The 11351-nt window shown below is 41.8% G+C and overlaps 1 long non-coding RNA gene across 1 annotated transcript; it reads left to right on the forward strand.

The window, feature by feature from the left end:
• The first annotated feature begins 2604 nt into the window (after nt 1-2604).
• On the forward strand, nt 2605-10371 carry LOC149970616 (uncharacterized). Its single transcript, XR_016493442.1, has 2 exons — nt 2605-2831; nt 7219-10371. It is a non-coding gene; the product is annotated as an uncharacterized LOC149970616 (long non-coding RNA).
• The last annotated feature ends 980 nt before the right edge of the window (nt 10372-11351 follow it).

Genomic DNA, 11351 nt, shown 5'->3' on the forward strand with positions numbered 1-11351 from the left:
TAATTGTTGCTATGGGAACGACATCTTCAACGCACGTTCTAATGAACTCGCTCACCGAATCAGCGTATTCGTCAATGTTGTTGTTTGATGCAATACGAAACATCTCCCAGTCCACGTGATGGAAGCAGTCTTGGAGTGTGGAATCAGATTGGTCGGACCAGCGTTGAACAGACCTCAGCGCGGGAGCTTCTTGTTTTAGTTTCTGTCTGTAGGCAGGGATCAACAAAATGGAGTCGTGGTCAGCTTTTCCGAAAGGAGAGCGGGGCAGGGCCTTATATGCGTTGCGGAAGTTAGAATAGTAATGATCCAAGGTTTTTCCAGCTCTGGTTGCGCAATCGATATGCTGATACAATTTAGGGAGTCTTGTTTTCAGATTAGCCTTGTTAAAATCCCCAGCTACAATGAATGCAGCCTCAGGATATATGGATTCCAGTTTGCAAAGAGTCAAATAAAGTTTGTTCAGAGCCTTCGATGTGTCTGCTTGGGGGGGAATATATACGGCTGTGATTATAATCGAAGATAATTCCCTTGGTAGATAATGCGGTCGACATTTGATTGTAAGGAATTCTAAATCAGGTGAACAGAAGGACTTGAGTTCCTGTATGTTGTTGTGGCCACACCACGTCTCGTTAACCATGAAGCATACGCCTCCGCCCCTCTTCTTACCAGAAAGATGTTTGTTTCTGTCTGGAGAAACCAGCTGGCTGCTCCGACTCCAATAGCGTCTCTCCAGTGAGCCATGTTTCCGTGAAACAAAGAACGTTACAGTCTCTGATGTCCCTCTGGAATGCTACCCTTGCTCGGATTTCATCAACCTTGTTGTCAAGAGACTGGACATTGGCGAGAAGAATGCTAGGGATTGGCGCGCGATGTGCCCGTCTCCGGAGCCTGACCAGAAGACCGCTTTGTTTCCCCCTTTTACGAAGTCGTTTTTTTGGGTCGCCAGCTGGGATCCATTCCGTTGTCCTGGGTGAAAGGCAGAACACAGGATCCACTTCGCTAAAGTCATATTCTTGGTCGTACTGATGGTGAGTTGACGCTGCTCTTATATTCAGTAGTTATTCTCGACTGTAATGAAACCTAAGATGACCTGGGGTACCAATGTAAGAAATAACATGTAAAAAAAACAAAAAACTGCATAGTTTCCTAGGAACACGAAGCGAGGCGGCCATCTCTGGATTCATGTCAACTCTGTCAGATAACATAAAAGGCATTTCATTTTTACAATTATTGTCCAACAAGTGTTTAAAGGCCTTGATTGTCTAAATTATAACATTAAATTATTTAAATACGTAATACAAATCACCAAACGTCTTTTTGTTTAGTTTGTTTTATTATTATCTATTAAATACTCTAGGGCTAATTGTGTTAGCATTTTAGCATGTTTTTGTACATTTAGAACATAGAACAACATTTATAAAGCAAACATGATCTATTAGGTCTAGCACAGCAAATACTTAAATTATTTAAGCATATGTTGCAGAACAGTGATTACACAATTTTAGCATCCGTGACAGAGTTGACAAGAGATACTCAAAACAGACATACTGTATTTCTGCCTCTGAACATAAAACTTCAACACAAACATTTGTAAATTATGGAAAATGATTCCCCAATAAAAACATAACCGTTCTATCAGATCTTTCAGCACTCTGATGGAGTTGACGTTAGACAAACGTCTGACTTTGATGATTTATGGAGTTGACAAGAATAGCATTTTTCTTCTTCATTCAAGTGGTTTATTCTTTATTCAACAGAGTAGCAATTAAATGTTTCTTCAGTGTAACATATTTGAATCAACATTCATATTCTATATTAAGCTTGTGGGTTGTGTGCAACACCAGCGGTAGTACTAGTGGGACTCCGCCTTGGTAGCAGATGGAGAGATGGAGATGGCAGATGAAGTTGAAAGTTAAGGTTGTTGCTATGGTGATTCAAATATTGTTATATTTAAATTGATCAAAAGTAGAGAACTTTACAGATCATGAGTGGTCTTGTTGCACCTCATGTAATGAGGTCATGAATAAGGGGGAGAAGGGCCTTGGTCAGGGAGGAGACTGGGAGACTGGTCAGGATCAAGGAAAAGATGAACGGCGCAAAGTACAGAGAGATCCTTGATAAGTGCTCCAGAGCACTCAGGACTTCAGACTAGGGCAAAAGTTCACCTTCCAACAGGACAACGACCCTAAGCACACAGCCGAGACAACGCTGGAGTAAAGAGTCTGAATGCTGTAAATGTGATATTTCAGTTTTTTATTTGTAATAAATTAGCAATAATTTCTAAAAAACTGTTTTTGCTTCGTCATTATGGGGTATTGTGTGTAGATTGTTGAGAAAAAAAATAATGAATGAATTTTAGAATAAGGCTACAAAGTAATTAAATGTGGGAAAAGTACTTAATGAAGAGGTTCCCCCATCCCAGGTTCCTGAGCCTGTGTAGGGATCTCAATAGTACATTTTTTGTTCGAAATTCAGGGTAGTGGCATGATGATTTGTTCGTCCAAAGCATTTTTAGTTTTTGGGGTATTTTTTACTACCCCGTACAGTAGGTGGCAGCAATATACCTTATGAGTCTGCCAATAAACCTCAGAGAAGAAGAAGAAAAAGATGCCCATGTGGTGTTCTGTGCTAAAATGTGTCTTTCACCGTTCTACCTACCAGTGATTCACACCTATTCTGAGTTGTGGATATCAAGAATGATACCGTGTTCAAAGATTATCAGAGGGATTTTCAGGCAGAACTGATGGGGAATCCATTTCGTCGACAGCGGAGTTTTCGTCGACATTGCTAGTTTTTTCCTTTACAACAAAATGGAAGATTCTCAATTCAAGGTAACCTAACATAAATAAGTTAGCTAGCTAGCTAATGTTACTGTCCTGTATTGAACTCTGAAAGCCATCAGCTAAATCATATAGCTATCTTTTGGTATACCCACTGTCAATCAATTTGACCTATGCTATGGTAGTCACTGCTAGACTGGCCTTCAGCAGAGTAAACATGTTTGTTCTGTCTTTGACTGATGTTATCTAATGTAAACTAGCTAATGTTACCAAATAAGAATCTCAATTTCGTAGAACCTATTCCAACCTTGTCTGGAAAAAACTCAGTTTCTAAAAATAGAATTGTCAATATTGCTAAGTCACTCTCTGTTTGTGTGTTAGAGCAATGATGAATATGTGACTTGTTTCGGGAAACTAGACGTATGTCACACAAAACTACAGAAGGCATTTGAACATAAACATTTCTTTTTAACCAAATTGCATTTTTCTTTTGGCAGAAATGCCTTCTGGAAGATATTAACTTTCATGTGCCTTAACAACAAACTTGTATTCCATTCATAAATACGAATAAAATGGTTAAATTACCAGCCTAGTTGGTTTAGCCATGGAACAAGATAGGAACCTTCCCGCTCGTCATGATTGGCTGAGATAATCGATGGGCTGGACATGTCGGGAGATGAGTTTGGATTGGTCTGCCATCTAGCATGCTTCTGTCTATAACGTTTGCTGTTCCTGTACGTGTTGACCTTCCTTTCTACTGGGCCGTTTTTGAAAGATATAACGTTAGCCATCGAGAACTGCAAAAGTTTTGATACTTTTCTCAACAACATTGATGCTCTGAATTTAGCAGGTGCTATCGACAGATCAGTTGGAAAAAGGGATGAGCTAGAGTTGAAGTCGGAAGTTTACATACTCCTTAGCCAAATAGATTTAAACTCAGTTTTTTCACAATTACTGACATTTAATCCTAGTAAAATATTCCCTGTTTTAGGTCAGTTAGGATCACCACTTTATTTTAAGAATGTGAAATGTCAGAATAATATCAGAGATAATGATTTATTTCAGTTTTTATTTCTTTCATCACATTCACAGTGGGTCAGAAGTTTACATACACTCAATTAGAATTTGGTAGTATTGCCTTTAAATTGATTAGCTTGGGTCAAATGTTTTGGGTAGCCTTCCAAAAGATTTTGGCCCATTCCTCCTGACAGAGCTGGTGTAACTGAGTCAGGTTTGTAGGCCTCTTTGCTCGCAAACGCTTTTTCAGTTCTGCCCACAAATGTTCTATAGGATTGAGGTCAGGGCTTTGTGATGTCCACTCCAATACCTTGACTTTATTGTCCTTAAGCTGTTTTGCCACGACTTTGGAAGTATGCTTGGGTGTCATAGTACATTTGGAAGACCCATTTGCGACCAAGCTTTATCTTCCTGACTGATGTCTTGAGATGTTGCTTCAATATATCCACATAATTTTCCTATCTCATGATGTCATCCATTTTGTGAAGTGCACCAGTCCCTCCTGCAGCAAAGCACGCCCAAAACATGATGCTGCCACCCCCGTGATTCACGGTTGGGATGGTGTTCTTCGGCTTGCCAGCCTCCCCCTTTTTCCTCCAAACATAACAATGGTCATTATGGCCAAACAGTTCTATTTTTGTTTCATCAGACCGGAGGACATTTCTACAAAAAGTATGATCTTTCTCCCCATGGGCAGTTGCAAACTGTTGTCTGACTTTTTTTATGACGGTTTTGGAGCATTGGCTTCTTCCTTGCTGAGCGGCAAAGTACACCAAAGTACGTTCATCTCTAGGAGGTAGAACGCGTATCCTTCCTGAGCGGTATGACGGGTGCGTGGTCCCACCGTGTTTATACTTGCGTACTATTGTTTGTACAGATGAACGTGGTATCTTCAGGCGTTTGGAAATTGCTCCCAAGGATGAACCAGTTTACCAGTCTACAGTTTTTTCTGAGGTCTTGGCTGATTTCTTTTGATTTTCCCATGATGTTAAGCAAAGAGGCACAGAGTTTGAAGGTAGGCCTTCAAATACATCCACAGGTACACCTCCAATTAACTCAAATTATGTGAATTAGCCAATCAGAAGCTTCTAAAGCCATGACAGCATCTGGAATTTTCCAAGCTGTTTAAAGGCACAGTCTTAGTTACAACCTCGGTGAAAACCTACAGGAGGATAGCTCTCCAGAAACAGAGTTAGAGACCCCTGTTCGACATGGCCTTATGCCAGGGTTTCCCAAACTCGGTCCTGGGTACCCCTAGGGGTCCACATTCTGCTTTATGCCCTAGCACTACACAGCTGATTAAAATCAACTAATCATCAAGATTTGAGCTTATGAATCAGCCATTAACAATTTAAGTTTGAGGCACCAACCCATGCAATTAAAAAATGTTGTAATAATGTTATAAACTCTTACAAAACCGGGTTCTTCAGTGGAAAGGGTTCTACAAAAATGGCAGTAATAAAGCCTCTCTTGAAAAAGCCAAACCTTGACCCAGAAAATCTAAAAAACTATCGGCCTATATCGAATCTCCCAGTCCTCTCAACAAAAAAAGGAAAATGCTGTTGCGCAGCAACTCTGCCTTCCTGAAGTCAAACAATGTATACGAAATGCTTGTCTGGTTTTAGACCCCATCATAGCACTGAGACTGCACTTGTGAAGGTGGTAAATTACCTTTTAATGGTGTCAGACTTAGGCTCTGCATCTGTCCTCGTGCTCCTAGACCTTAGTGCTCCTTTTGATACCATCGATCATCACATTCTTTTTGGAGAGATTGGAAACCCAAATTGGTCTACACGGACAAGTTCTGGCCTGGTTTAGATTTTATCTGTCGGAAAGATATCACTTTGACTTCTGACAAATCAACTGTAAATTTCGGTGATCCTCAAGGCTCTGTTTTAGGACCACTATTGTTTTCACTATATATTTTACTTCTTGGTAATGTCATTCGGAAACATAATGTTGACTTTCACTGCTAAGAGGATGACACACAGCCGTACATTTCGATGAAACATGGTGAAGCCCCAACATTTACCTCCCTTGAAGCCTGTGTTTCAGACATAAGTAAGTGGAAGGCAGCAAATGTTCTACTTTTAAACTCAGACAAAGCAGAGATGCTTGTTATAGGTCCCAATAAACAAAGAGATCTTCTGTTGAATCTGACAATTAATCTTGATGGTTGTACAGTAGTCTAAAATAAAACTGTGAAGGACCTCGGCGTTACTCTGGACCCTGATCTCTCTTTTGACAAACATATCAAGACTGCTTCAAGGACAACTTTTGTCCATCTACGTAACATTGCAAAAATCTGAAACTTTCTGTCCAAAAATTATTCAGAAAAATGTATCCATGCTTTTGTCATTTCTAGGTTAGACTATTGCAATGCTCTACTTTCCGGCTATCCGGATAAATCACAAAATAAACTTCAGTTAGTGCTAAAAACAGCTGCTAGAATCCTGACTAGAACCTCAAAAATTGATAATATTACTCCAGTGCTAGCCTCTCTACACTGGCTTCCTGTTAAGGCAAGGGCTGATTTCAAGGTTTTACTGCTAACTTACAATACATTACATGGGCTTGCTCCTACCTATCTTTCTAATTTGGTCCTGCCGTACATACCTACAGATATGATACAAGATGCAGGCCTCCTTACTGTCCCTAGAATTTCTAAGCAAACAGCTGGAGGCAGGGCTTTCTCCCGTAGAGCTCCATTTTTATGGAATGGTCTGCCTACCCATGTGAGAGACGCAGACTCGGTCTCGACCTTTAAGTCTTTACTGAAGACTCATCTCTTCAGTATGTCCTATGATTGAGTGCAGTCTCGCCCAGGAGTGTGAAGGTGAACGGAAAGGCACTGGAGCACCGAACCGCCCTTGCTGTCTCTGCCTCGCCGGTTCCCCTTTCTCCACTGAAATTCTCCGCCTCTAACCGTATTACAGGGGCTGAGTCACTGGCTTACTGGTGCTTTTCCATGCCGTCCCTAGGAGGGGTGCATCACTTGAGTGGGTTTAGTCACTGACGTGATCTTCCTGTCCAGGTTGGCGCCCCCCCCCCCCCCCTTGGGTTGTGCCGTGGCGGAGATCTTTGTGGGCTATACTCAGCCTTGTCTCAGGATGGTAAGTTGGTGGTTGAAGATATCCCTCTGGTGTTGTGGGGGCTGTGCTTTGGCAAAGTGGATGGGGTTGCATCCTGCCTGTTTGGCCCTGTCCGGGGGTATCATCAGACGGGGCCACAGTGTCTCCCGAGCCCTCCTGTCTCAGCCTCCAGTATTTATGCTGCAGTAGTTTACGTGTCGGGGGGCTAGGGTCAGTCTGTTATATCTGGAGTATTTCCCCTGTCTTATTCGGTGTCCTGTGTGAATATATATTGTGCTTTCTCTAATTCTTTCTCTCTTTTTATCTCTTTCTTTCTCTCTCTCTCTCAGAGGACCTGAGCCCTAGGACCATGCCTCAGGACTACCTGAAATGATGACTCCTTGCTGTTCCCAGTCCACCTTGCCGTGCTACTGCTCCAGTTTCAACTGTTCTGCCTACGGCTATGGAACCCTGACCTGTTCACCGGAAGGGGTACCTGTCCCAGACCTGCTGTTTTCAGACAGCAAGAGTGGTAGAGATACTCGGAATGATCGGCTATGAAAAGCCAACTGAAATTTACTCCTGAGCTGCTGACCTGTTGCGCCCTCTACAACCAGTGTGATTATTATTATTTGACCCTGCTGGTCATCTATTAACATTTGAACATATTGGCCATGTTCTGTTATAATCTCCACCCGGCACAGCCAGAAGAGGACTGGCTACCCCTCATAGGCTGGTTCCTCTCTAGGTTTCTTCCTAGGTTCTGGCCTTTCTAGGGAGTTTTTCCTAGCCACCGTGCTTCTACACTTGCATTGCTTGCTGTTTGGGGTTTTAGGCTGGGTTTCTGTACAGCACTTTGTGACCACAGCTGATGTAAGAAGGGATTTATAAATACATTTGATTTATTAATTGATACATGGGGCGGCAGGTAGCCTAGTGGTTAGAGCGTTAGACTAGTAATCGAAAGGTTGCAAGATTGCTGAGCTGACATGGTAAAAATATGTCGTTCTGAACAAGGCAGTTAACCCACTGTTCCTAGGCTGTCATTGAAAATAAGAATTTGTTCTTAACTGACTTGCCTAGTTAAATAAATTAACATGGAACCCTAAAGGGTTCCCCTATGGGGACAGATGAAGAACCCTTTTAGGTTCTAGATGCAATAGCAAATATTTTCCTAAGAATGTAAAGTAATTCACAATGCTATTGATATGGTATGATTCAAGAAATAAGTAATATCATCTACAGTGTGTCCAAGCAGGAATGCATGATAACGGTATTTTGATGTGCAACACCTAGACCATTTTGGGTTGACAATTAGACTATTGTTGCTATAGTTTTACTGTTAAAATACGAATTACAGATGTATTTTGTTCAATTTAGATTAATTTGCTTACATGTTGTTGTGTACAAATATCACATAGGCTAACTCACTTGGGGCTAATCACTGAGGAAGGTGAAACTCTAAACCTAAACCACAACAGCCTACTGTTTTTTCACATTATTGTCTTTTTAAATGTTGTGCAATAAGAATACATTTTTCTCTTCTTCCCTTTCTCTCCATCTTCTCTCCATCTCCATTTCTCTCCATCTGGAATTCGGATGCTACTGTTTGACCAAATCATGGTTTTAGCTGTCACCAAAAACAATGTTTTGAGTTAAGTGACCAGCTAGAATTTTCTACCAGCTCTCACAGTCTCACGTCAGAATTAGACATTCATCCATGTTTCGCAAAGGTCAAATTTCAAAGTGTTTAAGGTTAAGTTTAGGCATTAACTCCAAATTTGTAAGGTTAGGGTTAAAACTTGTTGGGGATAGGGGGCAGTATTTTCACTTTGGATGAATTCCCTGCGCCACCTTTTCAGCTGAACGGGGGGGGGGGAGTTCCCTGAGGGGAACGCCTTGCCCCAACAGGTTTTAAGTTCAGGCATTAACAACAAATTATTCTTCCAAGGGTAAGAGAAGACCGGGGGAAATCATACAATTTGAGTGGTCTGTCCCATTGCTTAACAGATACCAAAAGCTGACATTGAGGAAACAGACATGACTGTATTGTTTCACAATTTAGAGGACAAAAAGTCAGAACTTCAATGGTGAGGGCACTGGAGAGCACTCTCAATTTAGTGAATAGGCTCTTTGTGGCATTTGGCTTCTTCAGCCAGACTCCACTTCTGGAGCGGTCTCTCTCTGAAGTGCTTGGTGGCCAGACATGGATCCTGTCTGGGGTTAGAGTACTGCTAACCAAATGGAGTCTAGCCAGATAAAGACAAAGATAGTCTGCAAATGAAGGAGGGAGGGAGACACTGTTGGCCAACACTCTTGGATAACATGTTATCTCTCTCCTCTTGCTCTCTCTCTCTCTACTTTTAGAAAGTTCAGTGGAACAGATGTCTCAAGCAGTGGAAACCACAAAGCCCTGTAGAGAATGCAGGGAAAACTGCCATTCAAGAGAGTTTAGAGACAGAGACATGGACACTATAGAGTATAGACATTAATTAAATCAGTTGCAGATAAAGTAAACCCGCATTGTGAATGTTTGTGTTTTAAGTACCGGTGTAGTTTTTTTTATCTAACCCAAGGAAAATGTATGCGAGAAGGAACAGCTTGTGGGGTGTGTTGTTATAAAGTGGTTAACACCTCTGATACAACATAAACAGATGAAGCGAGGTTTTCCTTTATCTGCAATTGATTGATTCTTTGTACGTACTTCTGTAGAGGTGAACCTTAAAGAGCTTTCAGATCAATTAAATTCAGTCCATTAGTGGGTTACCTCATCCAGACAGAACTTAGACTGGCACACTTCATAGAGGCAGCAGGTAGCGTAGTGGTTAGAATGTCAAAGTAAAAAAATCTGCAGATGTGCCATTGAGCAAGGCACTTAACACTAATTTTCTCCAGGGGTGCTGTACTACTATGGCTGACCCTGTAAAACAACACATTTCACTGCACCTATCCTGTGTATGTGACAATATCTTACTTAGTCTGAATATTGGGTTACATAGACAAAGTGTTGGTGTAATTGACCAACTAAAAACGCCTTGGAGCAAACAAGATCATCTCTGTATGGGATAACTATACACACGCTGTGCAAAGATGTAGCTAACAACAAGCTTGTATGTTTTTTATTTTTTTATTGAATTTTGTAATTCTTACCCATTTTTTGTTATATTCAATTGGTATGCCGGCCGGCCAAAATCTCCCGTAACCCGGATGACGCTGGGACAACTGTACGCCTCCTCATGGGTCTCCGAATCGCAGCCAATTGCGACACAGCCCGGGATCGAACCCGGGTCTGTAGTGACGCCTCAAGCACTGCGATGCAGTGCCTTAGACCGCTGCGTCACTCAGGAGGCAACTGAAGAATCTCTGGATTACATGGCCAGTTTATGAAAGCCCTTGGGGTGGTGTATGTGTGTGTGCATGGAAGGAGACCCGGCCTGCGTCAACAAATTACTCCAACGCTATTCTCAGCTCTTTCTCCTCATTAAAACATTCCCCAAACCGGCCACGTTCCGCCATGAAGTCCCCTTCCTTTATTTTAGGTGTCTAATTAGGGTCCTTGGCTTGGATTCTGTGTGCCGACTTTAACAAGGCAATTGGTGACGTGTCTGGACTGCCTCCCTCCTGCTACAGGAGATTTAGGGAAAGGGTTGGGGGTTGCTGGGCAGGGGGTAGTGTGTGTGTGAGGGAGAGAGTGGTGTAGGGTTGCGGGCGTGATGGTACTAACTCCAGGAGGCAGCCATTTTTAAGGATGGTAGTACAGGGAAACAGATCCTGACTATGATTAGTCAGGATAAGAGGATTCTAAGACTAAAAAGGTTTCCATTACAGCAATACAAACCTGTCTGTTGCAAGAGTTAAAGGGAATTAGTTTGTTGTGAGTGATATCAAACAGCACAGGTGTTCCATCTGAAATGGTGTTGTGGTGAAAAAGAGTTCCCACTTGACTGTTAGAGGAAGGTGTTGTCATATTAATTTTCAGCCAATATTATTTTCTCAGTTGATCTTAACTCAGATGAGTGAGATAAGCATTCTGTCATGTGATTTGGAATAGTCATGCAGGAATAATCCTTCACAATTCTCTATTTTTGCCATACAAGCTCTTACCATACTGTCTTTCAAAGGTTTGGCAAATAAAGATAGTGGTTCCATGTGGCACGTTGTTTGTAATATGGCACATTTTGTGAAAAAGGTGCCACATAATTCCAAAAGTATACGCAAATTATTACAATTACTATATAATTGATATGCTTAACACCCCGACCGTCCTACAATCTAAGATGGATGCCTTCAATCTCACACAAATTATCAAGGATCCTACCAGGTACAACCCTAATCTGTAACCATCATCCTAGATATCATCCTGACCAACTTGCCGTCTAAATACATCTCTGCTGTCTTCAACCAGGATCTAAGCAATCACTGCCTCATTGCCCGCGTCCGTAATGGGTCCGCGGTCAAACGTCCACCCCTCTACACTGTCAAA

The sequence above is a fragment of the Oncorhynchus mykiss genome, chromosome 29 (assembly GCF_057628025.1).
Source record: "Oncorhynchus mykiss isolate SJ-2025 chromosome 29, ASM5762802v1, whole genome shotgun sequence".
Classification (NCBI taxonomy): Eukaryota; Metazoa; Chordata; class Actinopteri; order Salmoniformes; family Salmonidae; genus Oncorhynchus; species Oncorhynchus mykiss.